Below are 20352 nucleotides of genomic sequence, written 5' to 3'. Positions count from 1 at the left end.
TGTATTTTGCTTTGAGGTGTGTCAACTGCTTCTTCTTCCTTCACCAAACAAAAACAAAATCCCCACCAAGAAATTAACTAACCCACATGAGGCAGGGAATCACATTTTCCAATCAAGTGGTCAATTTGGATTGAATTGACAAATCAATTCGATTTTTTGTGAATCTGTTCAAGCATGTCCAGAAACCTTGCTATTTTCCCCCCTACCCTCAATCAAACCAACTCTTGAAATTGGATTGAATGAATTGGATGAACCCATTTGGAAATTTGAATCCTACCGATTGTTCACAGTGGAATAGGTTTTGAAGTGATTCATACATCCATGTAATGACCAGATTCCCCATTGGAAATTGCCAAGTATTTCTAAGTCACTAGCACAGGAATTGATCAGTTGCCATCAGTACTTGTACCATTATTATCTTCATTGATAAACACAGTTTACTTCCAGAGTGTGGTTTATCATATATCATACCTCTCTTGAACAAGTCAAGGCAAACAAAAAAGAAAGGAAAACCCTTGTGGCATTTGGTATTTTATCAACCTGCATGCTACCCTTACCCAATTCAGTGAATTTTTAAAATTAGAATTGAATGAGAGTATTGTGGTTCAAAGATGCTTTTTCAAATGGTAACTGGACTTTGTTTCTGCTTGAAGATGTTTCTCTTCTCATCCAAGAAGTTTCTTCAGCTTCTTCTATTCTCTGCATTGTTTCTGATACTTTGCTAAAAGAGAACAATAGTAAAGTACCTTCTTTGTTGTCGGTTAGAATAGCAAATACTCCGATAAAATGGAGAAATAATCCAAATAATGTAAGGTAGTTTTATTACATTCTAATTCTTTCAGTGAATACTTTTTAAAATAGTTTCCTTCATTATTTGTGTAAAGACATTGTTTAAATCACAAAGAAGGAAACCTGTGGTTTTTCAAATGCTACTTAACATAAGATGCAGTCAATAAACATCTGTAGAATGGTTGAAATATGCAGAATCACAATCCTAGTAGATCCCCTCCTTTTTTAAAAAAGTTCAGTTGTATTGACAATGAAATAAATTATATGGGTATCTGCAAAGATATTCTCTGTTTGATGAAAATTTGACTCTGGCTGATATATTTGAATTATTTCACGACTGCTAAATCACATTTTGTCCACACTAGCTTTGAATCTCCATAGGTGTTACTCATTTCATAAACCAGCTTCAGGGTGCTAGAAAGCAGAGCTTACATTTTACAAACAGTAGCATCTTTGAAAAATCAATGTAAAGCATATTTAAAATTTGATCCATCTTTTATATAAAGGAGAGCAATTTTCTTCCAATAACAATGAATTTTGGAGCAGGAAACTTATAAAAGTGGAGAGTCAACTTGCATTAAACTTATGTATCAGGAATAGGTGGTATTTCAATTATCCAAGATGAATTTCCTAATTCAGAAATTTCTAAACTTTTTTTATTGCAAGTTATTTAGCAATAGCAGTTCGACTTATGTATCGCTTTACAGTGTTTTATAGCTCTCTATAGAGCCAGCATATTGCCCCCAACAATTTTGAATCCTGATTTTACCAACCTTGGAAGGATGGAAAGACAAGTCAACCTTGAGGCTGGTGAAATTTGAACTGCGAAATTGCAGGCAATCAGCAGTCAGCAGAAATAACCTGCAGTTCCGCACTCTAACCACTGCTCCACCGTTGCTCATTTAGTTTAAAATAGATCAGGAAAATATTAAGTTGGTAGTTTTGTGAAAATTGCCAAATACCATCAGCTGGCATTTGTAAACTAGTTCAAGGTCATCACTCTAAATTCTAAACATAACTGCTGGTATGCACTGAAACTTCCGGTTCTTAAAGATGTTAAAGATTAATCTGTCCAGTCATGACTGACTCAAGGGGGAGGTGCTTATCTCCATTTCTATTTCACAGCCTCAGAGGGAATCTTCATTGTCCGAGAGATGCTTCTATCATCAGCATGGAAGTACAGAATGCAGTAATCTTTCTCACCGAAGCAGTACCTATTTATCTATTTGCATTTGCATGCTTTCCAACTGCTAGGTTGACAGTGTTCTGACCCAGGCTTTATAAACCGTGATTATTCACAAACTTGTTTTAAAAACAAAACCTATTTTATTGCAACTCTGGGAATTTTTTTTCATTCCCAGCCGGAATTAAGCTCAAACAGTCCCCCAAGATAAGCACACACCTTTCAGTTCTTTGAAGTGCTGCCAAAACAGAAGTATCAAATTAACTAGAAAAGAAACCAACTGAAGTATAAGAAAAGCCAACTGAAGTACAAAGAGCTTCAAGGATGACTTGGAACTGATCAAACTACTTTGTTTCTTGCAAAGGTTTCATCCATTTTGGCCTGACTTTTATCCCTTATGGGAGGGGCAATCACCTCCCAGCCTTACTCACAAGTTGCCCCTTTTATTTCAGCTGCTCTCGCCTTCTAGCAGCTCTGCGCAAACGGGCACTGGGAACAGGCTCCCCTCGGTCCTCTGCCTTGCTGCTGCCAGACTCTGAAGGCTCCGGAGGCAACTCCCAGATGATCCTGGCCCCATCTCTGCATCGGATGCAGGACTCTCATCCAAGTCCTCTCCAGACTCTCTGACTAGTCCCCATTCTTCCCCACTGTCCGATTCCACTGCCGTCTGCACCAGCTGCCGGTGAACCACAACGGGCCATGAGCTAGGGAAAGAACTGGAGCTTGCACTATCACATGGCTCTTTGCTCTTGAACCTGAGCTGTCAGCTTTCCAGCTGACAAACTCATCATCTTAACTGCTGAGCCATCACACACTGCCCCTTAGTTAAATTTAATGTTGTGGTTCTCCTGAGAGTTTTTCATACCCTAAAGATTAATACCTGGGAGGAATTTATCTCCTTTCTGTATTTCCTGGTCCCTCAAGTCTACTTTGCCTACATAAAAAAATTAATTAGGTCACTTTCCTCCAAGAGGGTTTTCAACCATAGGGATTAACTCATCATGCTGAAGAAAAGGGACTGGGAGAAATTTAGTAGCCTTTTCTCTGTATTATGGTCACTTAGTTATGTTATGAAGAAAAGCCACAGGGAAAATTAATTGAGCAAGCTTGCTGGTTGAAGTAATCTAATGCTCCTCTGCATGCTTGGAGTTTCTCAGCACAATTTCCTCCCTGCCTCCCCACAGCATCTCTCCAAATATGTCAAAACACCTGAATAATAATAGAATGCTTATTCAGTTAGATGTATAATTTTGATATAGAAATCAATCGTGTCTTTGGGGGGATGGAAGTGGATAAAGGGCTTACAGATTTTCATACCAGGGAGAAGATGCAGATGTTTGAACTGCTTAGAATAACTTGTTCATGCAGCAAATTTAGATGTTGACCATCTAAACTATCCCCCAAAACAGCCACCTTGCGTTAGTATTTTTTCTACCTTAACTGAGTTGTTTAGTTTTAAATACTACAATAGTTATAAATGTCTGGAAAAGAAGATTTATAGTTGGAATATACTTGGTGTGAAAGAAGATGGATCTTTTGCAGAAAAAAGCAACTGTTTTATAATACTTTAAAGGCTACCAAATGCAGAATATTACAAGTATTTGAGGATTGTATATTGAGTGTACAACCAAAAGTGTAGAATAAAAATAGAAATTGGGAATGCAGATGCAATGGTTACCTATCAGTTGGTGCCATTCACAAAGTTGTTATTGATTATGACAAAGGCATTTTGCCTTTGACAACCTGTCTGACATATAATAATTATATAGATTAATAAAATTCAAACTATATTAGAGTTGGGGATGACGAGTTCACCCAACATCTTGAGGCAATGACTAGTCTGCTTCACACAACAGATTGAACCATCCTACTCAATCTCATTTTAAGACTAGTTTACAAAACTGAGGATCTAGCTCTTATGTTGCAAGAACCATCAGTCTTTGCTTTATAAATGGAAAGAGTTAAGTTTCTTAATTAATTTAGCTTCAATGTTTCTTTGTAGAGGTAGATTGTCCTCATTTAGCAACTGTACTTGGTTCCCCAAAAATGGTCATTAATCAAACCACATGACTGAAAAAAGGAGACTTGGTGAAGATTTAGTTGTGCCATCTCATTGGGTTAAGTTTCCTATTGCAACAATGGCAGTGTTACATTGTCAGGTGCAGAAATTTTGGCACAAGTGTGTGCATTGGTCAGAAAATGGGATTTTTTACTATCTTCTTTACTATAGTTTTTTTTTAACCAAATAATGCTTTTCATTACAATTGTATTTGCAAATGGTTGCTATCCAAGGCAGTTACTAAACAAGGAATAATGTACTGAGCAATGTCAGTGACTATCTCCTGTGAAACTGAAATATCCACCATTGGATTTGGGAAATTGCTGTTTCTGGTGTTTCTTTTGTGTTTGTGCACGGTAGAGCCTTCATCTAACTTAACACTACTGTATGTTTTGTCATAGATTTGTATCTTTTATTATAGGACTCTTTATTTACACATATCTTTAGTATTGTTAGTTTGGAGCCATTTATGTTAGTATTTATCTCTATATCAATTTCAAGGTCTATGAAAGGGTTTGACCATTGTCCAAGGTGAATTTCATGATACCCAGGAATAATCTGAGTCCTGAGCCTTGGTGGCGCAGTGGTTAGAATGCAGTACTGCAAACTACTTCTGCTGACTGCCAGTTGCCTGCAATTTGACAGTTCGAATCCCACCAGGCTCAAGGTTGACTCAGCCTTCCATCCTTCCGAGGTGGGTAAAATGAGCACCCAGATTGTTGGGGGGCAATATGCTGACTCTGTAAACCACTTAGAGAGGGCTGTAAAGCAGGGGGCCCCAACCACTGGGCCCCAGACTGGTCCCGGTCCGTGGATCATTTTCTACCAGGCCGCCGGTTTTCTGGGTGCCGCCATCTTGTTTCGACGAGGAAGTGCTTCCGGGTGAGCTTTTCCAGTTGGAAAGCGGTGTTTGGGTCCTGAAGGAATCCTCGTGCCTTAGTTTCATCGAAGGGGGGGCGGTTTCGAACGAAGAGCCGTCCCGATGGCGGAGGAGATTAAGAAAGCACAAAAAAGCATAAAAAAGGTACAAAGGAGGAGTTGAAGGTGGCGGGGAGAAGCGGGGGACGGCTGGCTGGCCGGTCGCTCGGCTCACCTTGCCTTGTCATGCGTGCTGATGCCGGTACCGGGCCGTGGATCATTTTGTGATGCCGGTACCGGGCCGTGGCACAAAAAAGGTTGGGGGCCACTGCTGTAAAGCACAGTAAAGTGATATGTAAGTCAAAGTGCTATTGCTATCACTTTTAAAATTAAAGTTTGGGGCATCATTTTTGGTCTACTAGTCATGTAATTGAAACCACTCACATACATTCTGTGGCTGCAGGCTAAAAAGTAAGAAAGTCCAAAGGGATAGGGGGAAAGACTCTAATTAATTTATGCATAACACGGATATTAAATACAAATAATGAAAGTAACCCCTTATCTGTGTTTCTCTTTGGACTCAGTTAAACATTTACAATTGGGTAGAAAAATTTTAGCGCCGCTTTATAGACTAGACCCAAGCAGTGAGAAAAGATTTAGATCAAAATGCAAAGAGGAAGATGGAACACAGTGGACGTAGACGTAAATTTGTGCCTTCATATATTCACTGCATGCCTGAAAAGGACTAAGTTGTCTTGCAGAATTACAATCAACCTCTTACCATTTAGAAAGACCAGTAGAAAGTAAAAGGGTCATGTATGCATATGCATGAATGAAGATCATACTTACAGGAGCTTAGTTTCTCTGGAGTCCCACTATTTTAAGATACTTTACTGGTTCTACATACTGAGGAAAGACTTTTAAGTGCAATTAAATCAACCTGTGTATTAGGCATGCTGTCAACACAGGAAAATCTCTCGAGATTTCTTTTAAAAAAGAATATCTGTCCTATGATTGTAACACACTTTTAGTTATTTAGCTGTGATTTATTTTTGAAAAGCCAATCATCAAATTTTAAATATATTTTGGGATAACTTTTTTGGCTGCTTATCTTACAGTGCATATAAGAATTAATTTGTGGGTCCTATTGAATGATTGCTTACCTATTTTATCTGCACATATATTTTATGAAAATGTAGAAAGAGAATCAATGAGTGTAAATCAATGCTGAAACTGATTCTACTGTTTAAGCTTCAGCCTTGTCCCCTAATAATGTCCTCTGTGGCTCTCCTTAAATAAAACCTGGTAAGAGATGTTAGTAAATCAAGGAAACTCATATGAATGTTCAGGAAATTGTTTATGGATACTAATAGTTTTCTGAAAGGGAGGAGAATAGCAAGAGAGAGAAGCAGAGGTGGTATTCAGCAGGTTCTGACCAGTTTTGGAGAACCGGTAGCAGAAATTTTGAGTAGTTCGGAGAACTGGCAAATACCACCTCTGACTGGCCCCACCCCCATCTATTCTCCGCCTCCCGAGTCCCAGCTGATTGGCTGGGTTTTCTTTTGTTGCCCTGCACAGGAGAACAGAGCTGGAAAGCAGGTTAGTGGGGTGGGAATAGGATTCTGCAGTAACCTTCCCCTGGAGTGGGGAGGGAATGGAGATTTTACAATATCCTTCCCCACCCACAAAACTGCTAGTAAATTTTTTTGAATCCCACCACTGGAGAAGATATTCATTGCTAAGTCTGGAAACAGATTTGAAGTTGGCTGGGGAACTCATGGCTCTAAGCAAGATTCTTCAAATTGCCCTAGCTAAAAAAATATGTGGATTTTTTTTTTTTTTTTGGTTCAATACAATTTATGAAGAATTCCCAGAGCAGAAACCCTGTGATATTGCTAAAAGCTCTTTGCATTATGCAGTTTATTTTTCAATATAGGGCATATCTTTTGTTGCATTGTACTCTTTTCTTTCTCTCTCATTCTAGTGGGGGAAAAGTTCAATTTTTAAAAAATGGAATCTGGAGGAAAGAAAAATACAAACGGAAAGAATGATAGTTGAAACAACAAAAAAGAGTACATTTTTCTCATATGCAGTAAAAAAATCACTTTCTCTAAAGTCACTTTTTAATCATAAATTCATTGCAAGTTAGCATCCAGCTATACATTACAAAACAATTTGTATTTTTGTTTTTTGTTGAATTTTTGTTCTTTAATGTTCTTTAAGTGGTTTAAAGTCTTTTTATTTTTATTATTTATTTTTTATTTATTTGATTTGCCAATTGTTTACAAGATAATAAGTATAATTGTATACATAGTTGTGAATACATGAAATGGGTACATATAAGAAAAATAAAAGAAGAATAAGAGAAACAATAGGACAGGGACGGTAGGCACGTTGGTGCGCTTATGCACGCCCCCTACAGACCTCTTAGGAAAGGGGTGAGGTCAATAGTAGACAGTCTAAGGTTAAAGTTTTTGGGGTTTGGGATAATGTAATGGTTTTACTGATTTTTTTCCCCTAAGACTCCTTGATATGTTAATGGAGAGGGTAATATATTTTTTTCTGAATAAATATACATATTTTGGCATGCATCTCCTTAATATGTGTATTTATCTCCATACATTTATTCATTTAAAATGAAAAATATGGATTCCATCATTCAAGGAAATCAAAATAAAATGCAGTTCTAGATCCTGAAGATGGCTATGGTTTTATTCACTGCTGTTTCTCTTCGTCTGAATAGCTCAGTACAACATTATTATATAGTCCTCAAGCAAGATATATTGTGGTTTTACTCACCTCCTAACCTGTATTACTTCTGACAGCTGTCCCGTGGTATTGTATCTTATTCTCAGGCCAGTACTGACATACAATCTGCAGATGAGAGATAGCAGATCATGTTCTATTGAGAAGTTAGCCATAAGCTTCTGTCATCAGCTTTCTCTAGAAATAGAATCAAAACTTTGCTTGAAGTGTAGAAATGCTGAAATAGGACCGACTCAGAACTTCTGATGAGCTGTGGTGGCTCAGTGATTAGAATGCAACATTTTAGGCTGACTGCCCACTGCCAGCATTTCAATCCTGACTGCCTCAAGGTTGACTCAGCCTCCATCCTTCCGAGATCAGTAAAATGAGGAGCCAGATTGTTGGGGGCAATATGCTAACATTTATAAGCCATTTAGAGAGGGCTATAAAGCACTATGAAGGGGTATATAAGTCTAAGTGCTAGTGCTTCTGCTATTATCTTTCCCATTTTTCTTAAGGAAAGGAATAGTGGTAGCCAAACAGGAATTTTTCAAAATCTGAGCCAGTTATGATAGATACTGTCTGTAGATATTTTAAGTGAAAAATAACTCTAAACTGATGAAGACATGACTATACTTGCTTATGGAAAATGCAAGGTTAGAAACTTAAATTATTATAAAATAATCATAGCTGTAATTTTGAAATATATATTTTTAATCTTAGAATATAAAAGTTAATAGGAATACATTATAATCAATCAATAACACAATGGGGAGAAATGTAACATTATAGTATAATATGGCAGAGTGGGAACAACAGAAACAGAATTTACCAAAAAAAAAAAAAAAAAAAAGATTTCATGTTGAAATAATTTTTTATACTTACTGCTATGACCCTTTTAAAATATATTGCATACCTTCCTGTTGTTTGCAAAAGTAAATACTTTTCCTGAAGTGGAAAATAGAAAGTTTATATGAATTCTTAAGGTGATTGCAATATTGCTAACTTAACAAGGTTTTGTATTACAACAAATTAAAGGAAGGAAACCAGTTTGTTTGCTGTAAACTGTTTTATAAAACTGTTTTATTGTCAAATAAAGTTTCTGATGTAACTGTGATAATTAGGAATTTTAAAAAAGAACTTTAATCTCCAGTCACCTCTGGATTATCCTTGTATTTCCTTTTTATTGCCTTTGCAAAATTTGCTCAGCACTGAAAAGTTATATCCATTTCCTAACACTACCTTGCTTATTGATGAATTCTGTAATATATCACTGTAAAAAACTTATTTTTCAAATGACACCTTTCATGCATTAGGGTAGAGAATTCAGACAGACCTCCAATTTTTTCATAGAAAAAAAAAAGACATAGAAACTGAGAGTAATTACAGGCAGTGGAATGTATTTCCCTGAGAAATCTGTTTGACTTTCAGTTTCTCTACCTTTAGAAGGGCACCTCAAAGTTTTTAATAGTTAATTAATTGCGACATTAGTTTTTAACTTATTTTTAATTATTCTGTATTTAAATTATTTCTGTCTGCTGTTTATTGATGGGAGAAAAAGGTTACAAATTAATTAATTTGAAAGTTTCAAAATGTATTTGTTTCAGATTGGTTAATTTGTAAGGCACTCTGGGCAGCTATATACATACTCCCTCCTTTAAACTCTCAGGCCCTGGATAGCTCCCAAAGCTAATACATTATATATAGTCATCGTGAAATTGTAAAGGTCTGTGAGTTTAATTCTTGGTACAGTGGAATCTTTAGTCACAACCGTAATCCATTCCAGGACTTTGGTCCAACCCGATTTGGTCATGACCAGAGCAAGGCCGATTCTGTAGGGCGTGCATAAGCGCACCAACGTGCCTACCGTCCCTGTCCTATTGTTTCTCTTATTCTTCTTTTATTTTTCTTATATGTACCCATTTCATGTATTCACAACTATGTATACACTTATACTTATTATCTTGTAAACAATTGGCAAATCAAATAAATAAATAAATAAAATTGGCACTGCAGGGAAAATCATCGTGGCTGTATTTGATTGTCATCAGAGGATGTGTTCATGACCAGAGTGAAGCATTTAGTAGATTTTTTGGTTGGCACCTGATTTGGTTGTGGTCAGAAGCGTTTGTGACCCAAGGTTCCACTGTAGATGGTAGATGGTTTGAACCCATAGAATAAAAGCTAATTGTGCATGTCTATTGCATCCCAATAGGGGTAAAACATAGTGCATCTTGGTGGTCAGTGTCTATGGAGATTCTCAGTCATCTAGGTCATGGTTGTCCAAAGGTGCTTTTTCAAGAGGCAACTGGACTTTCTGGTTCTTCTTTGGAGACTCTTGAGCTGAAGAAGCTTCTTTGCTGAAAGTCCAGTTGCCTCTTGAAAAAGCACCTTTAGGACAAACTGCTGGTCAGTGCACATTAATCAATGTTGATTGATTGGTTGGATGGATTATGTGCCATCAAGTCAGCATCATCTCTTAGAAACCACACTATATCAGAACCAAGTGACACCATTAGCCGATTAGAGTTACTTCTTTATTGGCTTATGTGTTCATGACATGTGTATGCCACCTATCTTGCTATTATGTTTCCCTAGTGTTTCTTTCCTATTTACAAGAATCTTTCCAGATTGACTGAATGAACAGCCAGATAAGAGTTTCAGGAATTCTGAGGGAGGTAAGATGTACATCCTTTCCTGCTGTGCAAGGATTCTAAGCTTGGCAATTTCTGAACACCTCCCCTCACAATCTATCCCTTACATGATTTCCTTAATGGTGTTATTCAGCTCTAGCCCTAACCTTATCTTTAAGTTGGAAAATCTAAGCACTTTAAAACTTTGATCCATTCAAATAGTTGTACTGACATAATTTGATGACTTTGGATTAATTTGGAAAATCAGATTGATTGAATTAGAATTGTAGAGTTGTCAATTAGAATGGTCAAGTGAAAAGAAGGACCATGGGAGGCCTGTCACAAAGAGGAGGGGGTCAACCTGTTTTCCACCCGAGGTCCAGACAATGAATAAGGGATGGAAATTGATCAAGGAGAGATTCAGCCTAGAAATGATTTTGAGAATCATTTGCCTAGAAATGATTTTGAGAACCAGTGGAATAGCTTGCCTTCAGAAGTTGTCGGAGTTTCATCACTGGAAGCTTTCAAGAAGAGACTGGGCTGCCATCTATCAGAAATGGTATAGGGTTTCCTGCTTGGGCAGAGGGGTTGGAATAGATGACCTCCAAGGTTCCTTCCAACTCAGTTATTCTGTATAAATTGATTCTTTTGGATTTCCAAACTGATTAGGCTTTTCCTCCTTTCTAATTATAACGAAGTACACAATATTCAAAGGGAATTATTAAGCAAAGACTTTGAAAAAGCCTAATCCCACTTTCTTCCTTTCTTGAAGGGAGATGGCATTTTACCTTCACTTTGGAGATTTGGTAGAATTTCTATTAAAATCTCCCACTCCTATTTTTTGTCTGTTCTTTCCTCATTTTCTGCAGAAACCACAGAGTTATTTTCCTACATTAAAATCTCTTTCTGCATCCTTGTTGCTGTAGGTCAGAAGGAGTTAAAGATAGCCCTCACTGCTCTCCAGGGATATGAAGCAAAGGACATCATTCTTCTTAATTAGAGCTTTTCATATGGACTATGACTGAAATCACCTTTGTTGCTTTTTCTAGCTCTCACTTGATTCTAATTAGGCCCTTTGGAACATTAACCCTGAGCGTTTTTCTTCCTCATGATTCATGTCATGAAGAAGGAAGGTGGGCATGACAGGGGACAGAATTTGCTTACATATGTGTGACAAATAGGACAGTCTGATTCTAAAGAAATACAACTAATATTTTGTTTATATCTCTATATTACTAAGCCTCTTGTTTCTGTAACCTTTAAATGGGTCAAACAGTACATCACCAGGCAACAATTTTTGAACCAAGATTTTTCCAATGAACTAACTTACCAAATGTCTTCAAAATCCAAGACCAATGATCCTCTGTGTTAGACATTTGGCAGATTTGTGGTTGCTTCAATGCTATTGCACTGTCACACCATTGCCTGGAAATTCAGTAGAGCAGTCCTGCCCTAGCCCTGTCTTTGGCCACTGGAGAGTAGGTAGACAAAGATAAGTGTAATGGTATGATAGCTAAATAAACTAAAAGAAAAATTCAAGAAAACATAAGCAACATAGAATTGAAATATGAATCCCCTAAAATAAAATAAACCACAGCCTAATTCAGAAATGCAATGCAATTATGTGGAAAGAGACGGATCTATTTGTCCAAAACTGGAAAAAAGGCAGAAAATGCAAACATAGAATTCCCAAGAATACTAATTATAATTTGCCAGGGTCATGTAATATTAGATTGTATTTCCCTAATGGCAAATCCTAGAAATTACACAAAGAAAATCAAGAAACAATTCTCAGAAGGGCTATATATGAATAGAAAAATGCTTTGTGTGTGTGTGTGTGTGTGTATGTGTGTATGCATGTGGGTTTGTGTGTGCGTGTGTGTGTGTCTCCATGTGAATCAGTTCGTTGCATTTGTCCAGTTTAATGAAAAGGATTTTTGTTGTTGTTGCCTGGATTCTTATTAGCAATTAATATTTTCAAAAGAGAAATTTTATCCAGATGCAAACTTTGAGTGGTACAGCGTGGGAAAAACAGACAAATATGTTTATGGAATTTTCAACAACTGTCATGCTCACTTAAAGGAGAAGAAAAGCTCTGTTGTATTAATTATGTAATATGCAACTCCTTTAAGACAACTTAATGATAGCCTAATTACTTCTAGTTATGAACTAAGGAAATATCAGAGTGGCAAGTATGCATATTCATAGTAGTGTAGTCATCATTAGATAACCCAAACTATAAAACTCAATTATTATTTTTTTAAAATTGCTCTGGGCCAGAGTCTCCCCTGCAAACATCACCAGAGTCAATTATGAGAGAAGAGGTCAGGAATAATATATTGGGATGAATCACAGAAAACCATGATCAATTATGTCTGGGCAGATATAGGACTCAGCATTTTTTTGAATTATCTTCTGGGAAACAGAAGAAACCAAACTCACAGTTTCAATCTAATTTCCTGAACTGAAGAACAGAGTGTTGAACATACTTTATAGCAGTTCTGAAACATCTCCTTAGTATTGTGTTCGTTTTCTACTTAAATCTAAATGCAGCGCTAAAGTGATGTGGAGAATCCCATCACAACACTTACTTGGCACAAGACCATTCCTGAGCATAACAACATTTTCTCTTTAAAAAAAATGTAAATTAATATAACATATTGCAATTAGCCTACAAGGGCTAACTTTTACTATACCCTGTAATTAGTAAATATGCCTTTTATTGTCTTGGCAACATTTAGTTTGATCTAACAAAACTTTTTAGAAACAGTCTTCTTGTGAGAAAGAATTCATGTCTGCATTTTATAACAGAGCTTGCACCTGTGTTGACAGACTGGCCATCTGTGTGATAGGAATTGATTCTTGGAATCAATCTCCTCTTATATTGAACAGGGTTCTCAGCAGCTGACAGGATGTAGGCCTATAATACTTGTGTGTGATTAAGATAAAAATCAGTTTTACTTCTACTACGTCTCCCTCATGAATTCATTGCAAACCTGTGCCAGACAGTACTACAATATTATCAGACTTCTACATCAAACTTTGTAACTGTGCTAACTCAACATGTTAAACAGGTCTATATGTGAGTCTCAACTGGCAGGTTACGGTGAAACATAATTTATAACCAACAATGTTTGGATTTGTGTAACATGCTAAAAAGCTAATATGATTAGGACTTAGCGTGTTGCATGAATGTACTCTCTGCAGCCACCATCTTATGGGAATCAGTTCTTATTTGACTGCCCACTGACTTGTGACACCCATCCTAAAAAATACATTTTCTATCAAGTGAATTTTCAAATACGGCGTTGCATTATCTTATCTGTTTAGCTTTCTGTGCATTTTACAATGTTTGGACTTTGTATACAAGAAGTAAAACGTTGTATGTGAGTCCTGTAAATAGATTGAACAGATTCATTTCATTGTTGCTGTTGTTTTTATGTTGTGCCTTGGGTGGCTTTATAGGCAAGTGCTCTCCATGCGACTCTGTCAAGCACAGCTCCTTTCAATTCTTTATATGTTCAACTTTGCATCAGATTTGATGTTATCAAGCCATTGTGTCTCTTATTTTCCCCTTCTTCTTTTTCCACTAACCATTCCTAGCATCCTTGCCTTCTCCAATGAATTTGCAGGCATGACATGGCCAAAGTAAGTCAGATGTAGTCTTGTGATTTTAGCGTCTAGTGATGTGTCTGGTTTTATATGATTTAATACCTGTCTGTTAGTTACTCTTGCTGTCCATGGTATATGCTGTAATTTATACCAGCACCAGAGTTCAGAGGCATCAATTCTTCTACTATTAGCCATTCTTAGCTTCATTTCATTACAAGTTTGAAATCTTGAAAATTGAAAAATTCAGCATTGGATTGGGTCTCATATTTGAATGTTACAGCCCAGCTGTTGTACCCAATCTTAAGATGCTCATGAGTATCTACACTTCCAAGAGAGAAAGTCCTTTAAGATCTCCCAGTACAGCAAGGGGCTCAATCTTCATAGAGCACAGCCAGCCAGAGTATTTCAGTTAACTTTTTCTAGGGATGACTTCTATTCATGGCTATCAATAAAAATAGCTGGAGTTTACGGGATTGATCTAGAGAAATGGCAAAAATTGTAGTCTCAAAATTATAAAATGACAATGTCAACAGCATATAAAGAAAATTTGTATAAGATGTTTTACAGGTGGCATTTCCCCCGACAAGAATAGCAACAATGTTCAAGAACAAATCCGAAAAATGTTGGAAATGTCATCAGACACCTGGCTCATATTACCATATGTGGTGGACTTGTGCAGATGCTAAAAAATATGGACTAAAATCCACACGTGGTTGGAAAAAATGACAAAAAAGCATATAGATTTGAAACCAGAGATATTTTTATTGGGAATTTTATCTGAAATATATAGTGAAGACTTGAAATACCTGATTGTAAATGTATTAACGGCGGCTAGGATTGTATTAGCTAAAAACTGGAAAAATGAGAAAATACCATCACAGGAGGAAATCATTAAGAAAATATTGGAATTTTCTGAAATGAGTAGATTGACATTTGAAATCAGAGAACAAGATGATAAACAATTTTATAAAATTTGGGATCTATTCTATCAATGGTTAGACAATAAAACATGGTAATGAAATATGTAGATTCTTAGAAAATAATAAATATATAAAGATGTATTCTTTTCTTATTATATCTACAAAATGATTGTAGGATAGATTTGAGATGATAATATGACCTGTCATAAAACAAATTAAGTAAAATATGATTAATTCATAAAACATGAATGAATAAAAGTATAGTCAAATGATTGATTAACAATGATATTAATGTATTTAATACTTGATTGAAAATATGAGAATATATACAATGTAATTGTAATTGAAGACTGCGAAGTGGAGGCACAAAACAATTTGTAAACCAACCGGCACGCTGTATGTATATATATGGAGGATGGCTTGATGTTTATATATATATGTTTTGTTTGTATATATTCGTCTTAAAAACCAATAAAAATTAAAAATAAAATAGCTGGAGCTAAGGAATGCATAACTTTTGGGCATTTTGAGTACCAAGCAGAGCATTCTACCTGAGCAAGCTTGTGTTGCATTTATGTATACTGTGATGTATTTAATGCTGTGTAGAGATGGGGGCCTAATTTGTATAACATATTAAACTATTGTGTGGTTAAAAAAAAAAGATCTCCCAGTAATTCTATGTACCATTCTGCTAGGAGAATAACAGGTTTCCTTGTGCAGTTTAATAGCCACAGATTGCTAGCCTAAATGGGCCAGGAGTCTGATCCAGTGGGGCATTGCTTATACTCTTACATTCTTCCTATAAAGCAATCATTGAGTGGTTCCCATAAAGTCTGTTCTGTTTAACTAAATTGAGACAGACCTTCTTGGTCGATGTGTGAAAATTCCACCTATGAAACACCATACAGATTGGGAAGAGAAAGAGTGCTTTTCATGCCTAAAGCAGAAAGGTAGGCAAAAAGAAAATTAGGCCCCAGGGCTGCAGTAACCAACCTGACAACCATCTAAAACAAGAGTAACAGTGACAACAGGAAAGCAAAAGAAATTCAATGCAGGGGAGAAATTTTGCTTGTTAGAAGCATCTGTTTGCTCTAGTGCTGAAACAGAAATATGTACATAACACGTGGCATTTCTTGCAACGGTAGCAGTTATGGCACTTTGGGGATGCAGATGAATATTTCAGAGGAATAAATATGCAGCACTCTGCTTTGTGAAAACAGATACATATTCAAAGGCTTGAATTTCTGGCAGAGTTCAGACAAAAGGGTTTGTAGGAATACAGCAGAGTAAGGTTTGCAAGATTTTCTTTCTTCTGTCAGATATATTTTGCATGTGAAATTGCATGCAGGACCGTCTTCTATATGAGCTACAGGAGAAAAGTAACACAAGATTTGATTCAGAAATTTAGAAGGCAGTTTGCCTTCAATGGGGTCCATAATTCAGATCAAAATCATTTTTGCTTTGGGTGAATGAGCAGAGAGGATGTTCTCACCTAATTGAGCTGAACTTCAAAATTGGATAGCCTTTATGCAAATAAATAAATAAAAAATCCAAAGCCAAACCAGCAACATGATTTGCAATTCTAGCACCCAAATTATTTTTTTCCAGATCGAATCTGATCCAATCTACACATACATCTTCCCCAGGTAGAATGTTAATGCCATTTCTCTTAATTTCCTCCTTTATACTTATCAGACACACACTTGACATCAATAGGTTTCATATCAGCTCATTGGCAAACTTTTCATGTGTTCATACAACATGCTAACTTAGCAAACCAGATTATGACTTAGTAGAAAGTGTGAACATAACCATGATGTGAAGCAGTGGTGGGATTCAAATTTTTTTTACTACTGGTTCTGTGGGCGTGTCTTGGTGGGCATGGCTTGGTGGGCATGGCAGGGAAAAATACTGCAAAATCCCCATTCCCTTCCCACTCCTGGGGGAAGGTTACTTCATTCCCTCCCCATCCCACCAACCTGCTTTCCAGCTCCATTCTCCTGTACAGGGCAACAAAAGAAGACCCAGCCAGGGAGGCAGAGAATAGCCCGTGCCCAGCCAGAGGTGGTATTTGCTGGTTCTCCAAACTACTCAAAATTTCCGCTGACAGTTCTGCAGACCTGGTCAGAACCTGCTGAATACCACCTCTGATGTGGAGGTATTACATTGACAATCTTATACTGTCATGAGTTAGGAGGTATAACTAGATACAAGAAAAGCTGTCCATGTTTTAGAGACACTGAGTTTTTGTTAGGTCTGTTTTTCAGAAAATAGTTGGTGACATCTCTACTTGGAATCACCAAGAATGTTAGGGAAAGTAATGTAAATCATCCTATGATTCTGATAGGATAGATATGTCAAGATTCTGCCTGTTTTATAACCTCTGAGGCCTAAATAAATAACTAATAACCTCTCTGTAGAGAAGCAACTTCAAAAAGATAGCTTTGATTCTGGCTGTCGTAAAACTGTGGAGGAAGCAACTGGTGGTTAAGAGCCGCCAGTGTTGTGTCATGTGCCTGAATGGAAATCATCCTTGGAAGCTTTTCAGAAAGATCCTGTCTTTATTTGTGATGATGTTGTTCTGTGTTGTTTAGAATATTTCATTAACATTCTTATTACATTAAAGCAAAATAATCAGCAATTTAATTAAATCAAGTGGGCAGGATGGTGAGAGAAAGCTGATTAACTCCCTGAGGTTCCAGCCTGCAGGATTATGATGAGGCAATATTAAATCACCATATAGTCATAGGGATTTTGGACTCATTCCAGTCTGATGAAGGGAAATCCCTGCAGCTAGACTGAAGCTACAACAGTTTTTTTGCTTTAAAATGCCTATTTAAAGTAAAAGACTCACATGTGCTGAATATTAGTAGCTTTTCTCCCCCGCCCCCTTTCCCCAACCCACCTTACCATTCTTCTTTAGCAATACTAGTAATGTTCTTAATGTATAAATGAAAGTTAGCAAATTAACATTTATGAGAATCCCAGCGATGCTTGATGATTTACAGAACATATAGACTTCAGTCGATTAAATTGGAAGCCCCTGCCTTCCCAGGCTCTTCCAATTTTAATCTCATTGAGCTAGAAGTAGGGTATGTGTGTGCATTCACACACACATTCTTGAAACAGGAACCTGAGCTGAACAATGACCAGTGAAACAAGGTTCCATAACTCTAACAGAAAAGAGATTTACTCACAGGTAATGCATTTATAAGAAAGGGCAAACTCCAGCACTTAACTAGCTGCATTGTATCAGGAGGATTGTCCAAGACCGTGTGCTCTCTGTATGTCCTAGCAGAACAGAATAATAGAGCTGGAAGGGACTTTGGAGATCTTCTGGTACAACACTTGGCTCAAGCTATTCAACACCACCAACAATACTGCTACCCTTCAAAAAGACCTCGACTATGTATCAGAATGGTCAAACAAATGACAACTTCAAATCTCAACAAATAAATGCTCTGTCTTACATATTGGCAAAAACAACCAGAAAATAAAATACAAGCTGAATAGGCAAGACCTTGTTGATGATCCAAACTCTGTCAAGGACTTTGGAGTACTCATCTCTAATGATCTAAGTGTTAGAGCCTACTGTAACTACATAACCAAAAAGGCATTAAGAGTTGTTAACCTAATCCTGCATAGCTTTTTCTCCGGTAATATCATACTACTAACTAGAGCATACAAAACTTTCGCTAGACCAATACTTGAATACAGCTCATCAGTCTGGAACCTGCATTACATATCTGATACTAGCACAGTTGAGAAAATCCAGAAATATTTTACGGGAAGAGTTCTCCACTCCTCTACTTGTTGCAGAATACCTTATGCCACCAGACTTGAAATTCTAGTCCTAAACAACCTAGAACTACACCACCTTCAGTCCGATCTAAGTATAGTACATAAAATTATATATTGCAATGTCCTACCTGTCAATGAATACTTCAGCTTCAACCATAACAATACAAGAACAAACCATAGATACAAACTCAAGGTAAACCACACCAAACTGGATTGCACGAAATACAACTTCAGCAACAGAGTGGCCAATATCTAGAATACTCTACCTGACTTCCCCAAACCCCAAAAACTTTAACCTTAGACTGTCTACTATTGACCTCACCCCTTTCCTAAGAGGTCTGTAGGGGGCGTGCATAAGCACACCAACGTGCCTACCGTCCCTGTCCTATTGTTTCTTTTTTTTTCTTATATGTGTCCATTTCATGTATTCATAACCATGCTTATACTTATATCTGTTATGGTCGCTTGACAAAATAAAATAAATAAAAATAAGCAGGAAACCCTATACCAGAGCTCTCCAAATTTGGCAACTTTCAGACTTGTGGACTTCAACTCCCAGAATTCTCCAGCCAGTCTTCTGATTTTTGTGCTTGACCGTATTAGTCCATCCATTAGGGTCTCTGTGAGAAAAGGATCACATCCTTCACATGGACCTATCTTAGTGTTGTATGTAGATAACATTGAAGAAAGTACACATTTAAATAAAGAGTAGATACCATTCAATCAGTGGAGAGTTCATGAGAAAGAAATTACAAAGTAACTTACTCTTGAATCAATTTGAAATAAGAAGTGAGAACTTTGTCTTGGATTGGATTGATTGATGACTTTGGGATTGTTCTATTTTTTGAAATATTTTGGTTGTTGCAAGAAGAAAGAGGGGAAAAAAAGAAAAGAAAAGATTTATAATGGCTTTTTCTGTTGAGGAACTGAGAAAAGAATATGAGCAAACAAAAAAAGATGGCAAAGATGGTGTGAAAGAAGCCTTCCTTTTTTTAGAAATGGTGTTTGCTACCTATCAACAAACAATACAACAGATGGAGGCAGCAGCAGCAGCAGAAGAAGAAGCCATCTTTAATGAATTTCAAAATTTAACTAAGAAAGAAGGAAGAAAGAAAGGAAGGAAAATGAAGGACTTAAGATTTAAAAAACACTCAAGAAAGAGAAAATAAGGTGCAAAATCAATATAATGATAGTAAACAAAAGAAAAAGGAACACAACAGAGAAGGAAGCCAGTAAGGCAGAGGCTAGGAGAAGGTGGGGTAGAAAGGTCTGGTGGGAGAAGAAAGAAAGGGAAAAGGTGGAGAAAAGCCACAAAGTTTTGAAATCAGATGGGAAAAGAGGAATCTTTTTAGGGACAAAGGGTAAAGTATAATTTCTTTAAAAAGATTTTGCAAGGTACATAAGATGGTATTGTAGCATTTGTATTAGAAATAGAAAATTAGAATGGTTTAAGAGTTAATAAGAGATTAAAATGTTGAAATGTTTATTAATGATTGATTTTAAAATTTAATAAAATATTAAAGGGAATGTTTAGAATATTGAGTTTTAATTAAAGAGTTTAATATGACTATGGTATTGATGTTATTATAAAATTATTATTGTAGCATTTGTCTTTGGAAAAGGCAATGGGAATGTTATAAGATTCAATATTTAGATCTATTATTTAACTATGTATTTAATCATTTTGGATTTATTATTTTTCTTTTATTAAAAAAAAAATTAGTAGATAGAATGTACCAAGCAGAATCAGAT

Source organism: Notechis scutatus, chromosome 9 (genome assembly GCF_049901735.1).
Source record: "Notechis scutatus isolate UNSWTSFEM ecotype Mainland chromosome 9, rNotScu1.2, whole genome shotgun sequence".
NCBI classification, from domain to species: Eukaryota; Metazoa; Chordata; class Lepidosauria; order Squamata; family Elapidae; genus Notechis; species Notechis scutatus.
The sequence above is the reverse complement of the archived record's forward strand: the minus strand, read 5'-3'. Positions refer to the sequence as shown.